The sequence below is a fragment of the Equus caballus genome, chromosome 9 (genome assembly GCF_041296265.1).
Source record: "Equus caballus isolate H_3958 breed thoroughbred chromosome 9, TB-T2T, whole genome shotgun sequence".
In the NCBI taxonomy this organism is placed as follows: domain Eukaryota; kingdom Metazoa; phylum Chordata; class Mammalia; order Perissodactyla; family Equidae; genus Equus; species Equus caballus.
This window is the reverse complement of record NC_091692.1, coordinates 79,738,616-79,762,743: the sequence shown is the minus strand read 5'-3', so window position 1 is coordinate 79,762,743 and position 24,128 is coordinate 79,738,616. Positions and strand designations below refer to the sequence as shown.

At 39.2% G+C, this 24,128-nt stretch overlaps 1 long non-coding RNA gene across 1 annotated transcript; it reads left to right on the top strand.

Moving 5' to 3' along the window:
- Positions 1 to 2,326: 2,326 nt before the first annotated feature.
- Positions 2,327 to 23,794, top strand: LOC138915444 (uncharacterized). The gene is made up of 4 exons (XR_011421385.1): positions 2,327 to 2,512; positions 6,080 to 6,223; positions 21,032 to 21,129; positions 21,994 to 23,794. It is a non-coding gene; the product is annotated as an uncharacterized lncRNA (long non-coding RNA).
- The last annotated feature ends 334 nt before the right edge of the window (positions 23,795 to 24,128 follow it).

Here is a 24,128-nt window from a genome sequence, read left to right as displayed (position 1 = left end):
ATCCCTTATAACAAATCTGTGAAGTGAAAATTTGTTATGCAATTTTCTAGATAAAGAAATCAAGGTTTATAGATGTTGAATAGTTCGTTCAAGGTCAAGACCTAAATTTTAGCAAACAAGTATGACTCAGAAGCCCATGCTCTTAAACACTACCCTCTACTTTTACTATCTTGCTGTTTCTAAACATTTTTTAAGTATACAAGTCTTATTTGATTAGTTCTGTGTCAACCGGGAAAATATTATTAGATCTATCCTTCAGACGAAAAACAAAACACAGCATGAGCTTCGGGACTGAAGAAATCACTCAGGCGTGGACCCAAGACGGCATTATAAAACCAGGTCTCCGCTTCAAGGCTCCTTTTCTCCCTATTGCCCTAATCTGCCTTCCCATAAGCAGCAAGCAAGTTCCTTTCTCCCCGCCCCCCCTCACCCCCGTTTACTGAGGGGAAGACTCAACAGTTTATTTTCCTTTTTCAGCTAAATGTAAGAATTTGATTCCAAATCCAAGATTTTCCAACCTAGTTGATATCCTTGGCAAAACTGTCTTTGTGACGTCGATAGATGTAGATTTGAGGGTTTCTGTAGAACCCTATGAGGGGTCATTTCAAAAGAAAGAATTAACTTAGGAAGTGCTAAGCACATGACCTGTGCTTACTGACCCAGGACATGGGAAAATGGACAGCCTAAAGCATGTCACAGGGGCAAAAAGGAAAACATAAATAATGTCACCCATAACATAATATGGTTCAGGGAAAGAAATGGGGTCAAGTCATTAAAGAGAAGATGAGATCATTACACTCTAACGAGGCAAACCGTGGCCAGAGGAAGACAGTAAAGACAGGTTGACTGGGATACTGAAAACCAGTATGTGAAGACCAGAGGGAAAACAGAACTTTCTAATCAAAACTACACTCCCCACTCCAGAAAGGCGTGGCTCTCAAGCAGTAATGCAAGAAGGGCGAATGAAATCAGAGAGACAGGAAGTGGACTGAAGAAGTTGTAAAGACAAGGAGGGGCAGGGAACAGCACGTGGCCTGAAGAAGCCCCCTGTAGGTGGGGAAATAGGAGACAGCTTTGAAACAAAGCTGAAGGAGGGCAAAATTGCATCTGGACAGTCAACACTAGAAATTCAAAATCTAAATACTAAACCTATAGGAGAAACTCAACCTGGGAAGGAAATGTCAGATTAGAAGGGGAGGAGAGGAAGAGGTTAATAGAAAAAACATTTCAAGTGGAAAAACATTTCAGTTTGCCTCCGAGGGTGTGGAACTGAAGTGTGTGGAAATCCACATGTGCTGAGGGAGATGGTGCTCAAGCGCTCGTGTGAAACCCAAAACCCTCTTGATGTCCTGCCTAGAGAATTCCGTATTTCCTTGTTTTGACCTACAGCCATGAAAACTGCCTGAGGACTTGGGCTGAGGGCCTGAGAGGACTCGGGGTTCCCTAGAAGTCTTTACAACTTTCAAAGAACCTACTGTACTTCGGATGTCTCCCCCCACCTTCCCTTCCACACCAGCTCCAACACAAGCCCTGTAGTGAGAGACCCTCTTTCTTGATGTGGAGCAGTAAACAGAGGGCTGGTAAAAAGTTCTCAGGCAGTTAAGACCTCCTTTCTAGTGAGCTGATTGATTTGATGAGACAAGTATGGGCGGAATCCACAGGGAAAGATGATATCACCCGGCAAACCACTGCAGGACCAGTGGATGAAAGACTCTTAGAAATGGAAAATAATTAAAAAATAAAATATGTGCTCATCACAGCTATGCTCCCCAAAGGCTAGGTTAGTTGTCTGTTTTACTTGCTTTCCCTCCGAGCTGAACACAGAGCCAAAATGACTATTTTAGGTTTGGAGTCTTACCTTCCCCTAACCAGTGTATGGCAGAATAACTGCAAAACAAACTGTTTGTTTTAAAGGGAAAGTTGGAATGGGAGACAATTGTTAGCATTGTTTGAGAATCTCTACTGGTCATTTTGAGACTTTAACAAATTCCTGCTTTTTCACTCGTTGCTCCATTCCTCCATCAATTATTAATGAAATTAATAGGCTTTAAGACTGTGCTGAGTGCTGGGGATTTGACAGAGAACAGGATGGACACAGTTCCTGTCAACTTACATTTTAGAAGGGGAGACAGACTCACAGCTAATTGCTTAATTAGAGTAGCTATCAGCGCTACTGGGAAAACTGAGAGTATCCTATGAGAGCATATCACAGGAGACATGACCTAATGGAGAGAGGAAGGCTCAGAAATCTTCTCTAAGGAAGAGACATTTTATCTGAAAGCCAAAAATGACTATGAGTTGCTGGATATCCCGAGGGCAGGGAGGAGAACAAGAGAGCATTCCAGGCAGAAGCAGCGGCTCATGCACAGGCTTATGGCATAAAAGAGCAGATGTAATTTTTGCGGAACTGTAAGAAGCTAAGGAAGTGCAATGAGGAAGAGGGATGGATCACAGGTGATGTGGACACACGGAGGCCTTGGTACACATTTTGGACTTTAGCCTAAGATTATTGGTAAGTAATGATATTTTAAGCAGAGAAGGCAAAAGTTCTAATTGTTCTTTTAAAAATGTGTTTTCATATGTCTCTCGTATTATGGTCGTAATTTTGGCTCCAATTTCTTTCCTGTTCTGTGACATAATTTTTAAAGGGGGCTTCTTTATTTCTTCCTTCTTGGTTCTAAGTCTCAATCCTTGTCAGGGTCATCTAGTGGGGTGCTGGAACCAGTTTGTAACATCCAGCAGGAGCTGACTATATAAATTTTGTCCCAACTCTGTGTTCAATGACACCAAGATGGAAGGTGGAAATTGACTACAGTGGAAATATTTCCACCATGGAAATCTGGAAATCAGAAAGCGCTACAAAAAAGAAATTTTTAAATTCAAGAGACCAAATCTACTAGAATACCACGAGAACCATCTCTGGGGTCAAGTGATTGGGGAAATTGTCTATTCACAACTTAAAGGAACAACGATCAGGAAAAAAATGTATATATACACATTTATATATATGTATGTGTGTATATAGGCACATGTAATCCCACAATCATATATATACAAAAAACCAAATGTATATATTATACATAGACATATATATAATCATATACATAGACAGAGAGAGAGAGAGCTAAAAAGAGCTACTTGCTATTAGAGATGGAAGGTTATTTTATTCCTCTTCATATTTTCAAGCATCTTGCATGATACCTGGCACATAGTAAATATTCAATAAATGTATATTTAATGAATAAAGGAAAAGCTCTACTATTTAACATGCATACTTTTAGCTCCTAACCATAACTACTCTTTCCAACATACACACAGACACACATACATGCATACACACACACGCACACACACACAGCCAAAAAGTCAATCCCAATATACTCTGGAAGACGTGAAAAACATTGCACGTGAGAAAACAATCAAGGTGCTTGGCAGCAGAGTCTTAATAGATATGTGAATAATTTGCAGTGCCATTTTAAAGTGCTCTACTGATGCCCGAATCCATGAGCTAGCAGAGTCAGTGTGAGTTGAGAGATCTTACTGACCCAACTGTGGGAAATATCAAATATTGTCTACACCGAGATGGCAGTGTGTCAGAAATTCCTACCATTAAGATCATTCTTAAATGATACAGCAAAATCCTGTTCCTCCTTCCAGGTTAATTGGCGATGCTGCTGCTTCTGAGAATTTTCCACAGACCTTCCAGGAGAAAAAAGTCTCTCCTCTATGTTCTCAGAGCATTCTATTTACAGTCCTATTGTTTCACATTACCACAATTTGCCTTTAGAACTAACAAGTATGTTTACTAGCACAAATAAATATATTTGCATCTATTTCAAGCTTCTGCTTATATAAATTGTCTTTCTGCCCCATGGCTTCCCCACAAAAGCTTGAATGTGATAAAACGTTATCTATTTTTATGTTTGGCATCTCTCCCCCACAAGATGATTTACTAGAAGCAAAAGCCCGTCTTATCCCTGTTTGTACCCCAGCCTCTAGCAGAGTGTCTGATACAGACAAGACTCTTGATAAATGTTAGTTGAGTCAATGAAGGGAATTGAACAGGTCTTCTTTTTCTGCCATCCCTGAGCTTATGGACTTTCAGTATTCCCAGTTCTACCTGCCAGCTGAATCATTTTCTCTTTCCATTCTCATACTTCTTTCCCTAACTCAAGGGCCAATCTTCTTTAGTAAAATCAGAAAAACAGTGAACAAACTAAACCATAGGAGATTTAACTACCTATGAAATTTCAGACAAGTCAATTAACTCAGTTTCTTATTCTGCAAAATGCATAACCAAAGCTCTCTTCTGCCACCGTCCTTAGAGGAGATGACAAAGAGAATGAATCATATTTTGGAAATACATGAGAATAGCATATCATCTCTGTCCTGCCTTCTTAAAAAATTGTTTAAATTTAACAGTTTGATTTGGGTCCCATTAGAATGTGGACCCACAACATGTGAAAGAAACACTGAGCCTTACTTATTATCGGAGCATGCTTTGACTAGCTTCATGAGAACTTAACATGGGAATGACTCTAGTAGGTTAATTTGTTGACCTCTCAAACCTAGCTAGACTCTGAAACTCATGTTAGTACTTCGAGTGCCCCACAGCTGAAGCACCTCACCCCAAAAGGCTTGTAAAATCATAGAACTTTATCATTAAAATGAGCTTTAATAATCTTTCTTCATCTCTTTTTATATACAGAGTTACAGGTCATCTCAGAGTTTAAAGGCCATCTTATCTTACCTGCTATCTAAGGAGCATCTACCACAGTTACTACAGCGGATTTCAAGTTTTTAATCCTTAGTTAACAAATCACTCTTAAAATCTGACATGGAAGTCCATCACGTGAAATAGATCAAACCGAAATGCCTGGTTGAATTTCAGTGAGGGGCGGGTTCTCCCTTGCTGCCGTCTTTGTGCAAACCCTGAGTGCCTTCTCCATATCTCACTAGGCTCAAGCAAACACAATTGAAAAATGTCCTCGAAACATCACTGTGAACTTATCTTGCAGCCTCTGTTTGAACACCTTTAGAGATGGGCAACTCACTGCTTTGCAAAGTAACTAATTTCAACATCTTTACCCAGATTTGACTATTTAAAAAAAGACATTTAACACAGTATTGTGCTGAAATCTTATTCTCTCCAGTTTCTAGCCTGTCTTTCAATCATAATTCTTTAGGTCGTGTAGAATAGAGTAGTCTGTGGTTGTTGGTGATTTCTTTTTTGAATCTGCCAAGCTAGCTTTACATCCATTTTCTTCCCTATGTTCATGGCCCAGGCTTGGCCCAGTTATGGCATCAGCTGTTCCTGGCAACAGCAATTATTCCAAAGCAAGGAGAACTGGGCTGGTAATTCTTCTCTGAGACTGAGATAGATTCTGCTTATGTTCTTACTTTCTACCAGGGCTGCTAAGAGGAGGATGCCAGTAGCCATATATCCTGCCACATGGAGAAAATCTGTCTGCAGTAGGAAAGAATGAGGTCAGAAAGCAAAGAGGGAGAGTAGTAGGTGGTGTTTTTCAATGTTAGGTTCCAGTTCTTTATGTTTTGAGTTTTACACTTTCTCCTCCAATTTTTGTGACCTCACCTTGGTCTTCTTCCCAGATATGTAAACTAACAACGATGTTCTTATTTCTGCAAAAGAGAATCTTGAGGTGTATTTGTCATTTGATACCAAAGCATCCTGACTAGTAATGAGAACAATTATAGTATCTTTTGCACATCATGGGTCCCTTGAAGTAACTGAACTCTAGGGTCTATGTTTAAAAACTTAGATGGAGATACTGTTGCCACTTCAACTTTCTTTGAAACTCTCGGGTCTCATTTCCCTTCATCTGTATGGTCCAAACCACATCTCCTCAGCCCCCATGGTATTTGAGATGTCCTTGGCACAAAGGGTCTGTTTTTTTTTTTTTTTCACTTCTTGGTGATGACATGGCTCACTTGACTTGGCTGTAATGCAGGAACCTGGGAAAGTCTCTCCACTCGGATGGCTGCTAGTCACAATTCATCAGAAGGAAATATTCTTAAAAAGAAAGAAACGATGTATCATTTATTATTTATTCTTCAACAGGCAAACTACAGCAAGTGCAGAATATTGATGGTGCTGAATAAAAGGGGACAATCATATGAAATTTCCAGAGAAAGTTAAAAGAGCAGAGCACTGGTGAATTTGGTCTAAAACACATCGCAACAGGAAGGAAATAAAGGATTTCAGGTACAGATTGGGGCAAGTTGTCATATCTGGCTACAAGAAAGAAGAGGGATTGCCCATCTTTTTGCTTTTATTTTATCCTTGAAATATAAGAAAGTGCATCTGCTGAGTATTTAGGTGGGAAGGGTGGAGAATAAAGAATTAACTGGGGCAGTGTGAGGAGATTGGGGAGAGGAAGAATGTAACAAATAACTTACAACAAGAGGGAGCAGATCAGGACAGAAAGACTAACAAAATGCCAGTGTGAATAAAGCCCAAGTGACCAGGACACAAGCATGGGTTATGATGGTATGAATTGAGGCTGGAAAAGTAAGCAGGGCCTAGGTGCACATCTCTGTTGAGGATTTTGATCACTATCCATTAAAGTAGTGGGTAGTCACGGAATGGTTTTGAGCGTAGAGATAAAATGATCATATATGCATTTTTAAGTTATCACCCTGCCTAAAGAGAAGAAATCCATTGGGGAGAGGATACAATGAATGTGAGGAACAAGTTGAGAATTCCCTGTAATAGTCCACATGAGAGATGGTGTTAGAATGATCTAGACTGGTGATAGCAAAATGGAGTGGGGTGGGTAGAATTGAGGGATATTTCAATGGTGAAAACTGGTAAGACTTGGTTTAAAAAATTGATATAGATTGGATAGAAAGAGGAGTATAAAGATGTCTTCTAAGTTTCTTGCCAGTACAACTGGATGGATAGTATTATCATTCACAGAAATGGGGACAACTACATGAGGCTTAGTTTTAGGAAGAGAAACTTGTAAGTGCTGTGTCTGAAATGTTCAGTTTTTAGGACTATCGATATGCTCAAGAACAGGATGTTGAAGGGTTGTTGAGATATATGGATTTGGAGAGCAGAGGGGACATACAGGCTGGATACACAAAACCAAGGTCCTTTCTGGAAAAAGTAACAGTGCTGACGATGAGGTTGCAGATTTTGACAATCACGATGGTATTAGCTCACACTTAATGAGTGATTATAATTTGCCATGCGCCTTGCCAATCATTTTACATGGACTTGCCCAGTTAATACTCAAAAAACTCAGTGAGGTAAGGTGTCATCATTAGTAGCTCCATTTTGCAGATGGGGAAATATAGTCAAAGAAAGAGTAAATAAACTGTGCAAGTCAAATAGATGGTACATTTCGAGCCAAGATCTGACAGGAAGCTCTGAGCGGAAATGGGGGTGTACATCGTGGAAAGAGATACTGAGATATATGGTAATATATCCTTTCTTCAAAGTAGACATCCTTCTTCAGTCATGAAACTGAATGCCCCCAATTCGTCATAGCCCCAATTCCTATACGGTGATCGCACACAAGTTTCTTTGAATTTCTGTATGAGTGTTTGCCATTAACTACTGGTATTTCTAGATTTTTAATAACATTCATTTTTACGAGAGAAGCAATAAATGGTCATTGAGGACAAATATCAAAATCAGGTAAGCATGGAGAGGAATTAAAGAATGGAATTAAAAAATGTCCATCTTTTCACCAGCAAAAGTGGAAAAAAAGAATTATTCATATTTTAATGCATTCTTAATATGCATATGTTTTCGCACATGTATATCCACACTATTGTAGAAAAAGTGGAACAAAATGTACATATTGATTATAATCTGCTTTTTTAATAATACATTGCAAGCGTCTTTCAATTATTAAGACATATATCACTTATTAAGCGAGTCAGGTATCTGTTCCTGTCGCCGTAACAGACAGCGGGTTTCCTCCTCTTTATGTTGAAGTGGCTGGTTTATCTCTGAGAGATATTTTCCTGTAGATGGTGACGGAGGTGTGTGGATATTGCATGTGTGTGTGAGGGGTCGAGGGTGACTGGTATTTTATGTCCAACTTATAATATACCTCCATCTAGAAGCCGTTCCTAGAGAGGTCACATACATTTATTTTCTTCTTGATTTCCTATCTAGTTTCACCATTTCCCCTTCTATAATCTCTGATTTCTTTGTTCCCAGTGTCACTGCTGATGGTTTGTAGCCTTGGTGGCAAAGGAAAGAAAGCGTTTATTATTATTTTCCCTAAGGCCCTGCTTTGTTAAGGCCAGGGGATCTGTTGCTTTGTTTTCAGAATTGGGCTTTATGTATATTTTGTTAAATTCCCCAAAGTCTTCTAGACACTAAGAGCTGGAAAATGAAAAATGACTATTATTGTTACCCTATTTGCCCAGGATCATGAGCCACCACATGTTCCTGATTTCCCAGACAGACTCCACGCTCCTCCTTCACTGGCCATGAACTGAAGGCCAAGGAGAGTTGTTTACTCCTTTACAACCATCACAGAGTCATGCATGGTCCTAAACAATCGAAACCTCTAAAAGTCACTTTAATTCACACATGCATTTTCCAGTTTTTGCAAGATTTGAGCTGTATTCTGCCCTTAAAGCTATAAATATTCAAGAAAACAAGGTAAAATCTCAGTTCGTTCAGACAAAAGGATTTGTTTCCACAACACTGAACATTAACATTTTGGAAAAATCCCGGCAGCAGTGAGTTCATTTATTTACCTTTCAGACAGATGTTTGTCATGCAGATCCAGACCCTAATCACTCTTACTTTATTTGGTTTCCTTTAAACTCTAAAGTCAATCTGCAAATAATTATTAAGTGTCTATTGTATGTAAGACCCTGTGCTAGGCACTATGGAAATACATGAAAGGCAGCTTGTCGTGGTGGGAAAAATAAGAATAAAAAACTTTAAATCAGAATTCCAAAGACCTGCTTGGGCTCCTAAAAATGAGGGTATTGTAGGCAAGCCAGTTATTTCTCCGTACTCTACTTCCTCACCTGATAGAATAACGATGTTGCCTTCTCACAGAACTGTTGTGGAAAGCGAACACGAGGATGCCTGTTGAAGAACTGAATATGCTGTGATGTGCATCCAAGTGATAATGATGGGCAATTATTTGCAAAATATTCTCCCTTAACCTCAAGGAACTTATAGCCTAGTTGGAAGAATCAGAATTTAATAGCAATGTAAGAGTTAAATAATACCAGACAGAGATTCAAAAGATGTTGCAAGACAAAGCATGATTAATTGCCAAAGAGTAGAGACCGGAGCCCAGAGAAAGAGAGCGCAGTGTGAGCTGGAATCATCAAGGGACAATGGAAGGACTGCCAAACCACCATGAGGCCTCAGCTCAGCGTTCAGACTTCGAGTCTGTAGCGCGTCAAGTCAGCACAAAAACAACAGGAGTATCACGCTCTAAAATCAGATTTCTAACGTTCGATAAACAGCCTTAATAAACAAAAATATTCATTACTCTTTCAGACTTTTGAATATGAGTGTTGGAAAGAGAGACAGTGTTTGGTAAAAAGAAAAGAGGCTAATGAATCGGAGAACTGAGTCCCAGTACCGACTGCCCCCTGTTCCTTGCGTTCCTGCCCGTTGGCTTGTTGTTATGCCTCTCTGGGCTTTTGTCTCCTGAAGCCCAGCGAGGAATACTTACTTCACAGGCTATTAAGAGTTAGTGGAGTTAACCAGGCAAAGGTCTAGTTTTATGTGGGGGTGGGTGAGAATATGCCAAAGATAGGAAACAACACGCCCAAGAGCCCTAAAGAGAGAAACGGTTTTGAGCGTTGGATGAACAAAGAGAAAGTCAGTACATCTGCAATTTGGTGGATGAGTCGCTGCCTCTGGAGGGACAGGAAAGAGCCAGCGTAGGCAGGGACTTTACAGGCCACGCTGAATGTTGTAGACTCAATCCTATGAACAGTTTAGAAGCCAATGGATTGTGTTAAAGGCACGAGGGGCTGGTGGCAGTGGGGAAGGAAGTGTTTGCAAACATGAGGGACCGCTTATTTTAAGGGGTTATGCGGTATGTGCTTCTTTATTCTGGCACGTTACTGCTGGAAAATGAAGTCCACTTAACGAGTAATGTGTTAAACTAAATTTAGGATAAAACACAATGCTCGTCCAACAGTCATTTCTTCTAGGAATCTTGCCTTGGTCGCCTTTCATTTTCTGTAGTGACAGTTTCAACGCTCATCTACAACCTTGCTACAAGATAGAGTAACCTCGATTTGCCGACGTGGAGCAGTAACACACGTGTTCAGGGACCGCTTTAAAAAGCGAGCCCCACTTTTCAAGAATTATAAACCCAAGTCAAGAGACTTGGATTTGGGGGGTTAGGGATTAAGGAGATATATATATGTAACCTTGTCCTCCCAGCGTCAGGTTCTGAACTCCCATTTTTTTGGTTACGTTCATTACAGAGGATGACAAATTCAACAATCATTGAGATAACCGAGAAGAAAAAGACATTGTGAAGCAGGACACTGAGGAACTAAAGCCCAAATAAGCTGGGCCTCTTCTCTGATTCACACGGTGTTTCTACTGCAATGCATTTTCCTTTTAGTTAAAAGTAATACAGCTCCACTTGTGCATTTTCAACAACTCCATTAGGGGATAATGAGCAAGGGAAATTTCGTATACTACTGATTTGGACATAACTCCTAAGCAGACAAGCCACATGAAGAAATAGGGATTCAGAAAAGGTAATATTGGGTCTATGAACAAATGGCAGCTTACCCATGGTCAGAAATGCATGAATCAAGAACCAGAAATTAAGGTTTGTGCTGTTTATTGCAGAGTCTCCATTACAAAGACAGTGTCACATTACAAAAAATAATTTAAAATATTGTTAAAAAAGGACAAGTGAGATATTTCAGTCCTGTCCCCTCTCTGGCCACCGCCCTCACACGTACATTCCCTGTTCTGTCCTGGCAGAATTTGGTATAATAATCCAGGAGATGAATTAGGACTTTGAAACCAAGGAGGAAATGATTGCCCAAATCATATGCCCCTTCCTTTCTCTTTACGGTTCTTTCTCTTCTGATTGCTTGGGGAAAAATTTGTTAAATAAGAATAAAGTAAAAACCAAAATGGAACAACATATAAGGAAAAGATCACATCCAAGTTGCTTGCCTGTCACCTTTTGTCAAAGATGCAATATTAACCAGGTGTGCACAAGCTGAATCAGGAAGGAAACTCAGATTACATGTATTATGAGAGAATGGATAGGACTGGGGTGAGGAATAAATGTAAAATATGCAAGAAATCTCCATGCATATTAAGCATGCCATCATTGTCAAACTACCCTTTTTTGTTCCATGGGCACAAATTTGGAATTACTCCAGACTGCCAAAACCCCTAAATGGTATGCATACCCTAATGCTTGGAGAACTGGAGTAGACATCTCTAGTTCTAGGTTATTGTTTTGAGAGCTTTCTCTTTTCACCCATAAAGACTTCTGTTAAGATTCCTAATTTCCTCTCCAAAAATTTCAGTGGCGGAGTTGGTCAAATGCACCCATCGCATAACACACAGTATGCACGGCAGTTAGCGACTGGAATGTGAATCCTCCTTCTGTAATTTACTGTGTGTGGTGACATCAGGACAATAGCTTAACCTCTCTGTGTCTCAGTTCCTTTTCTGTAAAATATGAGAATAATAATAATAGTACTTATTGCTTAGGTTTAGTATATTACATCAGTTAATATGTATAAAGAGCTTAGAATACTGTCAGACGTAGTAAGCACCATTATTATTATTGTTACTACTACTGTTATTACCATGGCTGAGCTGAGCTGTTCTTGAATGTGGAGTAATAGAGACAACTAAATGCATTTGCAAATAAACACATTTTATGCTTGATGAAGCTGGATTCCAGAATAGGGAGGGATTTTGTCCAAGTTCACGGCATAAGTAGTGTAAACCATGACTCCTGGATCCCAGGCCACTGCTTTTTCTCCTCTTCTTTAAAAGTCTTTCAGGGGGCTGGCCCCGTGGCCGAGTGGTTAAGTTCGCGCGCTCCACTGCAGGTGGCCCAGTGTTTCCTTGGTTCGAATCCTGGGCGCGGACATGGCACTGCTCATCAAGCCATGGTGAGGCAGCATCCCACATGCCACAACTAGAAGGACTCACAACGAAGAATATACAACTATGTACTGGGGGGCTTTGGGGAGAAAAAGGAAAAAAATAAAATCTTAAAAGTCTTTCAGATTGGAAAACTTTGCAGTGAGACTCTTTTGTGAGATTTAGAAATGTACAGCTATTCTTGGTCTTAAAGAGATTGGTAAGACTTCAAGATAAATCATGATTATAACTATCTTTGCCCACTTTCTATGTACCAGATGCTTTACGTCAATTATCTGAAATCTTACAAGGTGCAAGTAGTTTCATATGCTGTAAGTGAATAAAGCGAGTTGTCAGATCAAGGACCACATAGCTAGAACTAGGATCCAAACCTTTTCTCATAAACCTTCAACACAAAGAGGAGTGAGAGAGTGGGAGCCAGTCTACTGTTTGAACCTTCTAGCTTGTTTCTTGTCACCTTTCTTTATTTTGTTGTAGAGGATTTTAAAAATATCTGCTTTCAATTTTAAGGCAGTTCCGAAGGGAGGAACCTAATAGTGCTAACATTAAACCCACTCAGAGAAGTAAACTGTGGGCGGAGCTAAGAGTCAGACACTCTGCGATGTGAAGTTTGCGTGGCTGTGGCAGGTCACCCTTCTCCCTGTCTCCTGGCAGGTTTTTATGTACTCTTCATAGTGGGCTCTGACCTGCCGAGTCACCTTTCCAAAGCCAAATTCAAGTCTCTCCTGTTACAAATGTATTTGTCTATAAGTCAGAGTTTTCCTCATTCAGGTTAGAAGATATTATGGACAGCATATGTATCAGCTCAATATTCAAGTCAGCTTCTTTTTAAGAGAAACTTCAAACTAAGTATTTGCTCACTAAATATCCTAATCTATTCCTAAAATAGGAAAACTTTTGCTGGGGCTATTGATTTTACTTTCTTTACCTTTGCACTTTTTCCTCTAAACTTTCAGTCTTTTTTTTTTATTTAATAGTGGATCTAAATTCAAAATTATGATCAATATGATAAGCAAGAGATAGGTGGATGGAAGCACGGAGATAGCAAGAGGGGGATAGTCTGCCTCACCATAACCCAAAGTGAGATGCAATGATTTGAAAACAAGATATGAGATGAAAGGGGCTATTGAAATGTGTCCTTTCTTTGGTTGATTTTGTGGTAATTGTGGGAAGAAATTGAGAACAGGTAATTTGGAATATCACCAAACTTGTAGCTTATCATAAACATATTGGCTCAAAAATCTCAGGTATAATAAACCTTTTAAGTAGGAACAATGATTAGACATTCCAATTGGTAATTAAGCAGATTTGAAGATAAAGTTGATTACTATCAATTAGACATGTGAGAGATAGAAGTCCAGATTAAATGACCTGTGGCTAGTTTGTTCTTTTAGCTACATAATGACACAAATCAAACAATTCTGGAAGTTTCAAGCCCTCTTCCCTTCCTCTTATCTAGCATCAGTACTACTTTTTATATGATAAAAGTGTTTAAGAAACCGATGTTAAATAAAATACTCCAGAGATCAAAATACTTCCCAATCAATTTCATCAGGATAGGAAAAGATACAAGATTATGGGACAGATGCTCAGTCTAGAAATAAATCCAGATGTAAACGGTATGCAACTGGGGACTCTCTTCATATCCTCTCTCTCTCCCTCACTTTCCATATTGGTATTCCCTGGGATTTTTTCTTGTAGTTTTTATCTCTTCCAAAACACTTCTTTTGTCGTCTTTTGGTTCCCTTGGATGCAAACTCTATGCTGATGACTCGCAAATCTATAAGTCCAACTGTCACCTTTGTTCTTGACCTGTTTGAAGAAGTGGGCATCTCCATCTGCGTGTTCCACATTTCTTTCAAACTCACCATGCTCGAAGCTATACTCAAATTCTATTTCTCCCCAACAGTTACAGGATCATAAAACTTATCATATCACTACTCTACTTAAAATACTCCCATGACTTCACATTGCCTTTGGAATAAAAAGCCCAACTCCTTGTCGTGGCCTGTGAGGTCCCGTATGGTCTTGCTTCAGCCTTTCTCTCTAAACTTATCTCCTACTCTCCCTCTAAATAACTTCCCTCCTGCCATATAGGCTTCATTTCTGTTTTCAAACACGCAAAAGACTGCCCTGCCTCTAGGTCTTTGGATTACTTTTCTATTTTACTGGATTTTTGCATTTTTTGGTATTAATTGGGTAATTAGAAAAAAATGATAATGCTAGTAATATTTGTGAAAGAGTCTAGGCTGTATAAAGAACTCTGTGATAGGACTTCTCTGGTGTATAACAAAGCAAAAGTCCTATATATTTCATTTTAGAAATATTATCACTGTAAATATGGGAAGATTTCTTGCTTGAAGTCAGTCATTATGTAATGTCCTTCTTTGTCCCTCATAATTGTTTTTCCTCTAAAGCCTATTTTATCTGATATCAATACACTCATTGCAGCTATTTTTAATGTTTGTGTAATAGATCATTTTCCATCCTTTTAATTCCAACCTACTCATGTTATATTTGAAGTGGATTTCTTATAGACAGAATGTAGTTGGTATCTTAACTGAGGCTGCTATAACAGAATACCATAGACCCGCTGGCTAAAACAATAGACATTTATTTCTCACAGTTCTGGAGGCTGAGAAATCCAATATCAAGGAGCCCACAGATTTGCTTCTTGACGATGACCTCTTTCTGGCTTGCAGATGTCCACCTTCTCACAGCATCCTTGTAAGCTCATGTGGCAGAGACAGGAAGCTCTGGTGTCTCTTCCTCTTCCTGTAGGGACACTAATCCCATCATGGGGACTCAACCCTCACTACCTCATCTAAACCTCATTACCTCCAAAGGCCCCACCTCCTAATACTATTGCTTTGGAGGTTAGGGCTTTTATGAATTTTGGCTAGGACACAAACATTCAGTCAATATCACCTGGACTAAATAGTTTTCTTTTGTTTTATCCACTCTTGTCAAGCTCTGTTTTTTTGTTGGTACATTTAGACCATTTTCATTTAAAGTAATTGTTGATATGTTAGGGCTTAAGTCTGCCATTTTATTTTTTGTTTTCTATTTGTTCCCTCTGTTTCTCACTCTTGTATTGACTCTTGTGGGTTACAAGAACATTATTTAGAATCCTACTTTGGTTTATTTAGCCTTTTTTGAGTATATTTCTTTGTATCGTTTTCTTAGTCATTGCTCTACGTACTACGATATACATTTGTAACTTATTACAGTCTATTAGCGTTCAAGTTTTACTACTTCCAGTGTAGCGAAACCTTATTTCCATTTTGGTCCCTTCCTCTTCCCCATTTAAAAAACCGTAATTGGCAAGGCCGGCCTGGTAGCATAGAGATTGGTTTGAGCACTCTGTTTCCCTGGCCTGGGGGTTCGCAGGTTGGATCCCAGGCATGGACCTAGCACTGCTACTCAAGCCATGCCGTGGTGGCATCTCACATAAAATAGAGGAAGACTGGCACAGACGTTAGCTCAGGGCCAATCTTCCTCACATACACACACAAAAAAGTAATCGTCTTAATTATTTCCTCTATGTGCCTTGAACACCATATCATATGTTATAATTTTTGCTTTAACTAACAGATATGACATAAGAAACTCATGAGGAGAAAGTTTATTTTATTTACCCCTATTTTTTCATTCCTTTTTTCTGTCCTATCTAAAGTTCTAAGCTTTCTTCAGTCAACATTTTCTTTCTGTTTGAAGAACTTCTTTTAGCCATTCTTTACAGTTAAGTCTACTAGCAACAAATTCTTTTCATTTTTCATCATCTGGGAAATTTTTTTCCCCTCTTCATACTTAAAGTACATTCTCAGTGAATATAGGATTCAATGTCAACAATTATTTTCTTTCAGTACCTGAAAAATGTTCCACTTACTTCTGCTCACAGTGCTTTCAGATGAAAAGTCTGTGGATTCTCGTCATTGGTCCCCTTATATAGTCATTTTTCTCTACCTACTTCAAGGTTGTTTTCTTTGTCTTCGATTTTCAGAAGTTTCATTATGAGTCTTGGTAAGGAATTCTTTGAGTCTATCCTGTTTGTGGTTAGCTCAGCTTCTTGAATCTGTAGGTTTAAATCTTTTGCCAAATTTGGAAAGTTTTAGTCATTATTTCTTCAAGTAAATTTTCAGCCCTATATTCTTTGTCTTCTTCTGGACAGTGACGGTATCGATATTAGATCCTTGTTATTCTCCTACAGATCCCTAAGACTCTATTCCTTTTCTTTTTTAGTCTGATTTTCTCTTCAATGTTCAGATTAGGTAATTTATATTGTTCTATATTCAAGTCTATAGATTTTTTGTTTTGTCATATTCATACCACTATCAAACCAGTCAGAAAGAAATTTTTTTGTGAGGAAGATTAGCCCTGAGTTAACATCTGCTGCCAATCCTCTTCTTTTTTTGCTGAGGAAGATGGACCCTGACCTAACATCCATGCCCATCTTCCTCTACTTTATATGTGGGACGCCTGCCACAGCATGGCATGCCAAGCAGTGCACAGGTCTGCCCTGGGGATTCGAACCAGCAAACTCCAGGCCACCAAAGCAGAACATGCAAACTTAACCACTGCACCACGGGGCAGGACATTTTTAAACTTATTTTATTGTATTTTTCAGTTCCATAAATTCCATTTGGTTTTTTCCTATCTCCTACTTCTTTTAAGAGATTTTCTATTTTTAAAATTCTTTTCAAGAATATTTGAAATTGTTCATTGAAGCACTTTTATGATAGCCATTTTAAAATCCTTGTCAAATACTTCCAACACGTTATTTGTTTCAGTGTTAGAATCTCTTGATTGTCTTTTCTAATTCAAGTTGTTACTTTTCAGTTTCTTGGTAGAAGGAGCGAATTTTAATTGTATGCTGGACATTTTGAATCTTATGTTAGGAGACTCTGGATCCTATTTAAATGTTCTATCTTCATAGACAGCCACTCTGTTTAGGTTTAGCACATAGTTCCTGGTCCACTTCTATGGACTGTGGTTCCAATTCCAATTTAGTTTTCAGAACCCTTGAAGTGCTATTCTGTTCTAGGTGACATTGGGTTCTGTCTTAATTTCCCCTGGTGCTGCCTATGGGGACAGAATGTTCTTCCTTGGACCTGGTACCACTAGTTTGAGGATGGGAGGAAGACTCTGGCCAGTGGTGGTGGGAAGCTCTTCTCTAGGCTGCCTGGTGCTGGTGGGGTTCCTGTTTGGTCCCTGCTGGTGCTACCCATGGGTGAGGAAGGAACCTCCCTAGGCTGCTTGGTGAGGGGCTGAGATGTCATTTCCCTTGGCCTCCTCTCTAGGCTGGCTGGTGTTGATGAGGCTCTCACTTGATCTGCTGGTATTATTGGGGGAAGAAAGCTTTACCTAAGCCACCTTCTCCTGCTGGTTGGAGGGTCAGGAAATGCCAAGCCTGTGCCAACCTCCACCACCAGGTGGGAAGTCAGGAGATGTTGGACCATTGTGCTTTTCCTCAAGTCCTGGGAACCCCGGTCAGTCCACCTTCTTTTTTCTACCCTTTAGAGTTTCCCTATGGCTGTTTGATGCATTATTTCTGGGCATTTTTAGTTGCACTTAGCAAAGAGGAACAGGGAGAAATGAGTCTATGCCATTTTCTCCCAAATCCAAGGTCTCAAAAAGATATTCTAAGAACATCACTATGATTAGCTGAGAAACGTCATTTCTTTCACACACAGGAGCATTTTGTTAGTCTGGGTTGAAATGTGCCTTTTCTTGCACCAAACCTCAGAGAATTATCTGTCTCCTGCTTTTAAATGGTTCAAAGTTCAGATTTGTTAATTGGTAAATCCACAGAGCATAGATCATGGATTGTGCATTTTGGAAGCAGACAAATCTAGGTTGTTAGTTCTCATAAGCTGTAGCTTTGTTATATTGGCCAAGTCACCTGCCCTCTATGTTCTTCATTTCATCAGCTATAAAATGGGAAAATAACTACCGTAAAAGATTACCATTGTGATTAATTGAGATAATTATATAGAAGGCTTCATGCGAGGCCAACCATATTGTAGTTAGGCATTCAAAAAGTGCTAAGTCTGTTGTAATACCACATTGCCAATATTTTTACATGTCTTTAGTTCTTCATTTGTAATTGCACACATCTCAAGGAGGCTTTTTTTCCTTTAATAATTCCCTATTTCCCAATATCTGATATCTTTGTATCACCCAGATAATTGCTTCTGTCTATACTAATAATAGTTTGAAAATTTTTCTCCTCGAGGGCTCCCCTGTGTCTATTCTCTCTGTGCCTTTAGCCTCATTGCAGCACAGAGAGGAAGTTTACAGCCATTGTTATACAATTTCCACATTGGGTCTAAAGGAAAGAAGACCCCATACTGAGCAGAGGATAATATCACTCAGACCTGAAGCTTGGGATTTTACTTATTTTGCTTTCATCACTCATTGTTATGTAGGACGGACACACACATGCACACACACAAATGTGACCTAATTCTAGTTTGGATTTTTGAATGAAAAATTCTCTGAAAATCTGTGAATACTTCCCCATGTGCTGAGAGGGCACCTTTATTTGTTATAGTTTCCTTTCCCCCAGGGCTCTGTGGTCTGGGAAGGAAAACTACAGTGCCCTGATTATACTTAGCATTTTATAATTACCAGCTGAAACCCAACCCACAGCTTTCCAGGCACTTGCCTCCCTTAACACATCTGGCAGCAGCCCCCTTTTTTTCTCTGGTCTGGCCCTACCAGAGGAGTGCTTAGATAAATAAACTGAAGCACGCATGTGGTCGCCAAAAGATCTCTGTGGAAAGCAGAATCTAACCAAAGCAGCCCCAGGGCCTGCTGTGCCTTTGTTCGCTGCCTCTTGGGGATATAAGCAACCTGCAGGAGTCTATGGCAAAATCATTGCTGTTCTAGTTCAGTCCACACTTTCCCTGAAAATAACTCATGCCTAGGAACAGTTGCCTAATACATCCTAACCACCTGCATTTCTGGAAGGAGAAAAATGTCACTAAGGTCCTGATCTTTTATACGTAACTAACCAACATTTATTGAATCTCTGCTTAGGATTTGAATTGTGGTATTTTAAGTTTTCCCAAGATGAGCAAAGGATCTTTAAAAGGAACCTATTGGCTGAGACAGTGTTTATGTGCATAAAAAATGAAGGGAGAAAGAAAAAAGGAAACTAATATTTATTGGGCCTTTACTCTGTAAAAAGGCATGAGACAACCAGAAATAGCCTACTTGTCAAACTAATTTGCAAAAATAAAATCTTGATAGTGGGATTGTGGAATTAGAATGCTGGTGCTATAGGTAGAAATTTATTTTTAACTTTATCCTTGAGATATAGATGATAGAAAATAATTTTGTATGACCCTGGATATAAAGAAGAAGAGATTTGCAATGAATTAGGTAACTAGGATGTGTAGGGCTGTGCTAGGGGTATTATTTCCAATTCACAGATGAGGAAATGAGTCTTACAGAATCCTAGTATCTTTGATTCATTCATTATCTCCCTCATTCATCTACTAAATATTTACTGAAAATTTACCATGTACTAGGCATTCATTCTAGATACTAAGAATTGATAAATGAATATAACTAACACAATTCCCTGTCCTCTTCTGATAAAGTTCACCTCTACCAGGTAGACAGGTCATAAACAAGATAGTAATATACAGCATGTTGGATGGTGATAAGAGATAAGAAGGGGACAAAAATCTACAAGGAATGAGACAGAGCATGTGGTGGGGAAAGGTTGTGATTTTAAAAAGACTGGTTGAGAAGTGTTTCACTGAGAAGCAACACTTACGTAAAGACCTGAAGAACATAAGGAATGAGCCACATAGCTATCAGAGGATGGAACAATCCAGGCAGACAGAATAGCAGTTGTAAACCTCAAAGCTGGGAGGCTTCCGGTTATGTTTGGGGAATGCTACAGAGGCCAGTATGGTTGGAGCAGAATGAACAAGGGGGAGTACAAGATGAAGTTAGAGAAGAAACAATGGGGACATCAGATCATGCGGGATATTGAAAGCCAGTCTTAAGAACTTTGGCTTTGACTCTGAGGGAGACAGAATGTCATGCCATTAGATTGGCACAATCTGCCCTGCATTTTGACCAGATCTCTTTGGCTGCTGTGCCAAGATTAGACCTAAGGGCAACAACAAAATCAGGGCACTCATGGGGCTGGCCCCGTGGCCGAGTGGTTAAGTTCGCGTGCTCCGCTGCAGGCGGCCCAGTGTTTCGTTAGTTCGAATCCTGGGCGCGGACATGGCACTGCTCATCAGACCACGCTGAGGCAGCGTCCCACATGCCACAACTAGAAGAACCCACAACGAAGAATACACAACTATGTACCGGGGGGCTTTGGGGAGAAAAAGGAAAAAATAAAAATTTAAAAAAAAAAAAAGTCAGGGCACTCATTAGGAGGCTTAATACCATAATTCAGGTGGCTACTGGTTATGCCCAAGATCACATACATACAAGCGCAAAGTCAGCAGTCACACCTGGCGTGCCTGACTTTCCACTGTGTGATGCCACTTCCTGGGGTAGATGGTCTGACCCAAAGGTCACTATTAGTGGATGTTATTGATTTCCTTCCTATGAGTTGTCAAAGCAGAATGTTACTTTGAGACCTGTGCTATTTTGGACTTTTAGCTTATTTTGTGGAAAAAAAAATCTAAAAATGACATAAAATTGGGATATAATTGTAAATATATGAAAAAATATTATATACATTTTATACTATGTGATTGGCTTTGGTTCGTCTCATTTCCTGAAGCTTTGTCTATTATTGTGTATAACCTGTAAAGACCTGGAAACATACAGCATTTTTGAGCCTAGTAAAAACCTCAGTTGCTATCCCTTCTGGACTTTGTTAAGTGCCTTTTTTTTAGCTGATTATCAGCTCAGAAACAATGATCCCTGTTCTCTTCCACTTAGGTCCCACTTAACAGCAGGAAACATGAGGGCGCCCTTCACATTCTCTCTGTGGGAGAAATGAGGAGATGAATCATCATTGTCTAAAAGTCAATTGTTTGGTAATGGCTAACCACATTAATTTATTCCTGCTGAAAGGTATTCTTGGGGGAGGTGATACAGTGTAATTTCCTCCTCTAGAGATAGCTCTGAGGTCTTAAATATCATGTTCATTGACCCTATTTTCTCCATCCACAAGACCCTGCCTTAAAATGGGACAAAGACAATAACTGTGAGTTGGATGTCAGACTTCATAGAAAAAAATGGAATTTGAAGAGTGCACCTTCATATTCCCAGTAGATCCTGTTTTAGTCATTATATTGTCTGCGTCAGGGTCAAAGGACAGCCAGGTTACTTTGTTGGCACCACTTCAAGAGAAGGCCATGGAACCAATAAATTCAGGATTCTATTTCATGACCTAGATCACTAGGTTCCAAAACAAGCTGAGAAACCAGATCTACCCAGTGAGAATCTTTGAGAAGGATCTCCAGAGTTTGTATTTTTAACAAAGCCAGGTAAATCTGATGAGCAGCCAGGTCTGGAGATTTCTGGCACAGAGGACATGCCCAGGACTCTCTCCATGTTGGCCTTTGGCAGTTGTCTATAGCAAGACTAGATTAGGACTCAGAAGACCTAAGTTCTAATTCTGCCACCATCACATTTTATCCCTAATCACATTAGGGATAATTAAGGAACATTGATTCTTAGAGCTGGAAGGAAACCAAGAGAGCACCTAAGCAGCTAATCACTTTATAGAGGAGATAATCTAGACCTAACATCAAAGAATGAATTCATTTCAAAGATAAAATTAGGGCCGAGTTTTACTGAGACCATGAAGTTTCCCACTCTGAAATGGTATTACTTATGAACCTCAGTTCTTTTATCTCTAACATAATGATGTAATACCTTTTCTATCTCTTCCACAGGTTTGTTATGAAGATCATATGAGACAACTGATGTGAAAAGCTATGAAAACTTCGTTATGGAAAACAGATACATATTATCTATATTAGATGAGTTTATGAGTGGTTAGACCTTGGAATTGTCAATATGCTACTCATCCCCCCCAATCTGAATGGTCAACAGTCAATATACCTGGTGAAGGAGGATGGTTCCCTCTCTAGGTGTGAGCAGAGTATGCTGAGCCTTGTGGTTTTAAATGAGATAAATTGATACTTCAGTATCCAACTAGCTGGCACTAGAGAGTCACTCAGGTTGGCAGGAAGTAGAAAGAAGAAAAGTTGATGGCATCATTAAGAGATGGAAAAACAAGAATCCTTTGAAGCAGCTCTTAACACTCACAGCACAACTACCATTTCCAGCACAATGCAGATACCAGCCCTGGCCATTCCGCTTTCATCAAGGTGCATGCTGGTTTACTTTATTGTCACTACATCTTATGTCGTTGCTTATTTAAGACTACAAAATATGTGTATAAAAATACTGCAAATGAGAAAAAAATAGAGAAAAGGGCTTAATTTTTATATGCACTAGATCATGGTTCTTCCTTGGATGGCCCCGGTCTACAGACTATCGTCACACAAAGTCACATAGGACTACTGAGTTTCGAATGTGAAGATTAGGCTAAGAGTTAGATGAGACCTCTCTTCTGAATCCTCTCAGTTGCTTATTCATCCACTGGTTCATCAAACATTTATTATTCATCAGACATTTATTAGTCATATGTATGTATGCAGATACAGCAATAAATGGGCAAGCCTGAATCCCTCCTATTCTTAGCAGGCAGAGGCATAGACATAGTGATAAAAGACCCTCAGTAGTATGTGGCACTTTAAAAACAGTTGCTATTTATTAAGGCCCTGCTATACAACTAGAACTACACTAGAAAATATACATATGTCCTCCAGACATTATATACTAGGTTCTTGTTTCTAATTCTAATTTCAAGGTGAGGAAAATGAGATATAGGCAGTTGATTAACTTGCCTGAGGCTAACAGCTGCTAAACAGTGAATACTGGATTCAAATCAAAACCATTTGACTATAAAGACCACCAGGCCCTAACAAATCTTCATTTGGCACTTAACTGAATTTTCATATCAAACAGCATTCTTAACAGAATTATTATATATGTTATTTAGTTGTCACAAAAACCCTGTGAGGAAGGAGGGTTGGCTTTCGTTGAGTCATAGAATATGGGTTTGCCCAAATGGATTTCAAGGATATGGAATGAGTTCCCCAGGAAAACCAGTGGAGATCCATGAGAACTAATTGTTGATATTAGAGATAAAGAGAGAAAAAAGAAATGATCCAGAAGACAATAAGATCAAGAGGAAACCTTCCTCCATCACTACGTTGACACAAAATGCTTAATATGGAAAATCAGCTATCAGAGTATCCCAACTTCAGTGATCAGACTAAAGCCATATTTTGAATGAACCATGTTTACCTTAAAATTTAACCCAAATTAAAAAGAAAATTGAGTTGGTTGCTTAGAAACCTCTAGGTGTCTCACTAGATACTAAAACTTTTGAAAATTTAGATCAAAAGGGGAAAATGTAGGAAACATAACATCCAGTGGGGAGTCATGGAGTCTGCATGGTAGTTTATTTGGGTCAATTCTTCCTGGATCTCATTGTTCTCATCTGTAAAATGGTGATGATTTATTAAATAGCCTTTAATTCTGTGAATCACATGAACTGGAGAATCCTTTGAATAGGTGAATCTGTAATATATTCACAATGAATAAAGGGTTTTCGTATCCTCATTTTTATTTGATTTTTATAACAACCCTGAAATAAGTCAAACAGACGCAATTATTCACATTTTATAGATGAAAAATCAGTCGTTCTCACATGTTCACACACCTAATCAGTGGTGAAGGTGGCACTCAAATAATTCAGGTCGTCTTTCTACTCCACTAAGGATGAGTCCTTTCTATCAGTAGTTATTGACTGGCTAACCTGAGCAAGGCATTATATTTTTGGCATTATATATATTGTCCTGAGGAACCTACAGTCTAGTAGAGGCAAATACACAACTAAATTAGAGTTAAAATGGCAAGTGTCATATGAAAGTGAGAACTTTATGCTAGGAAAATC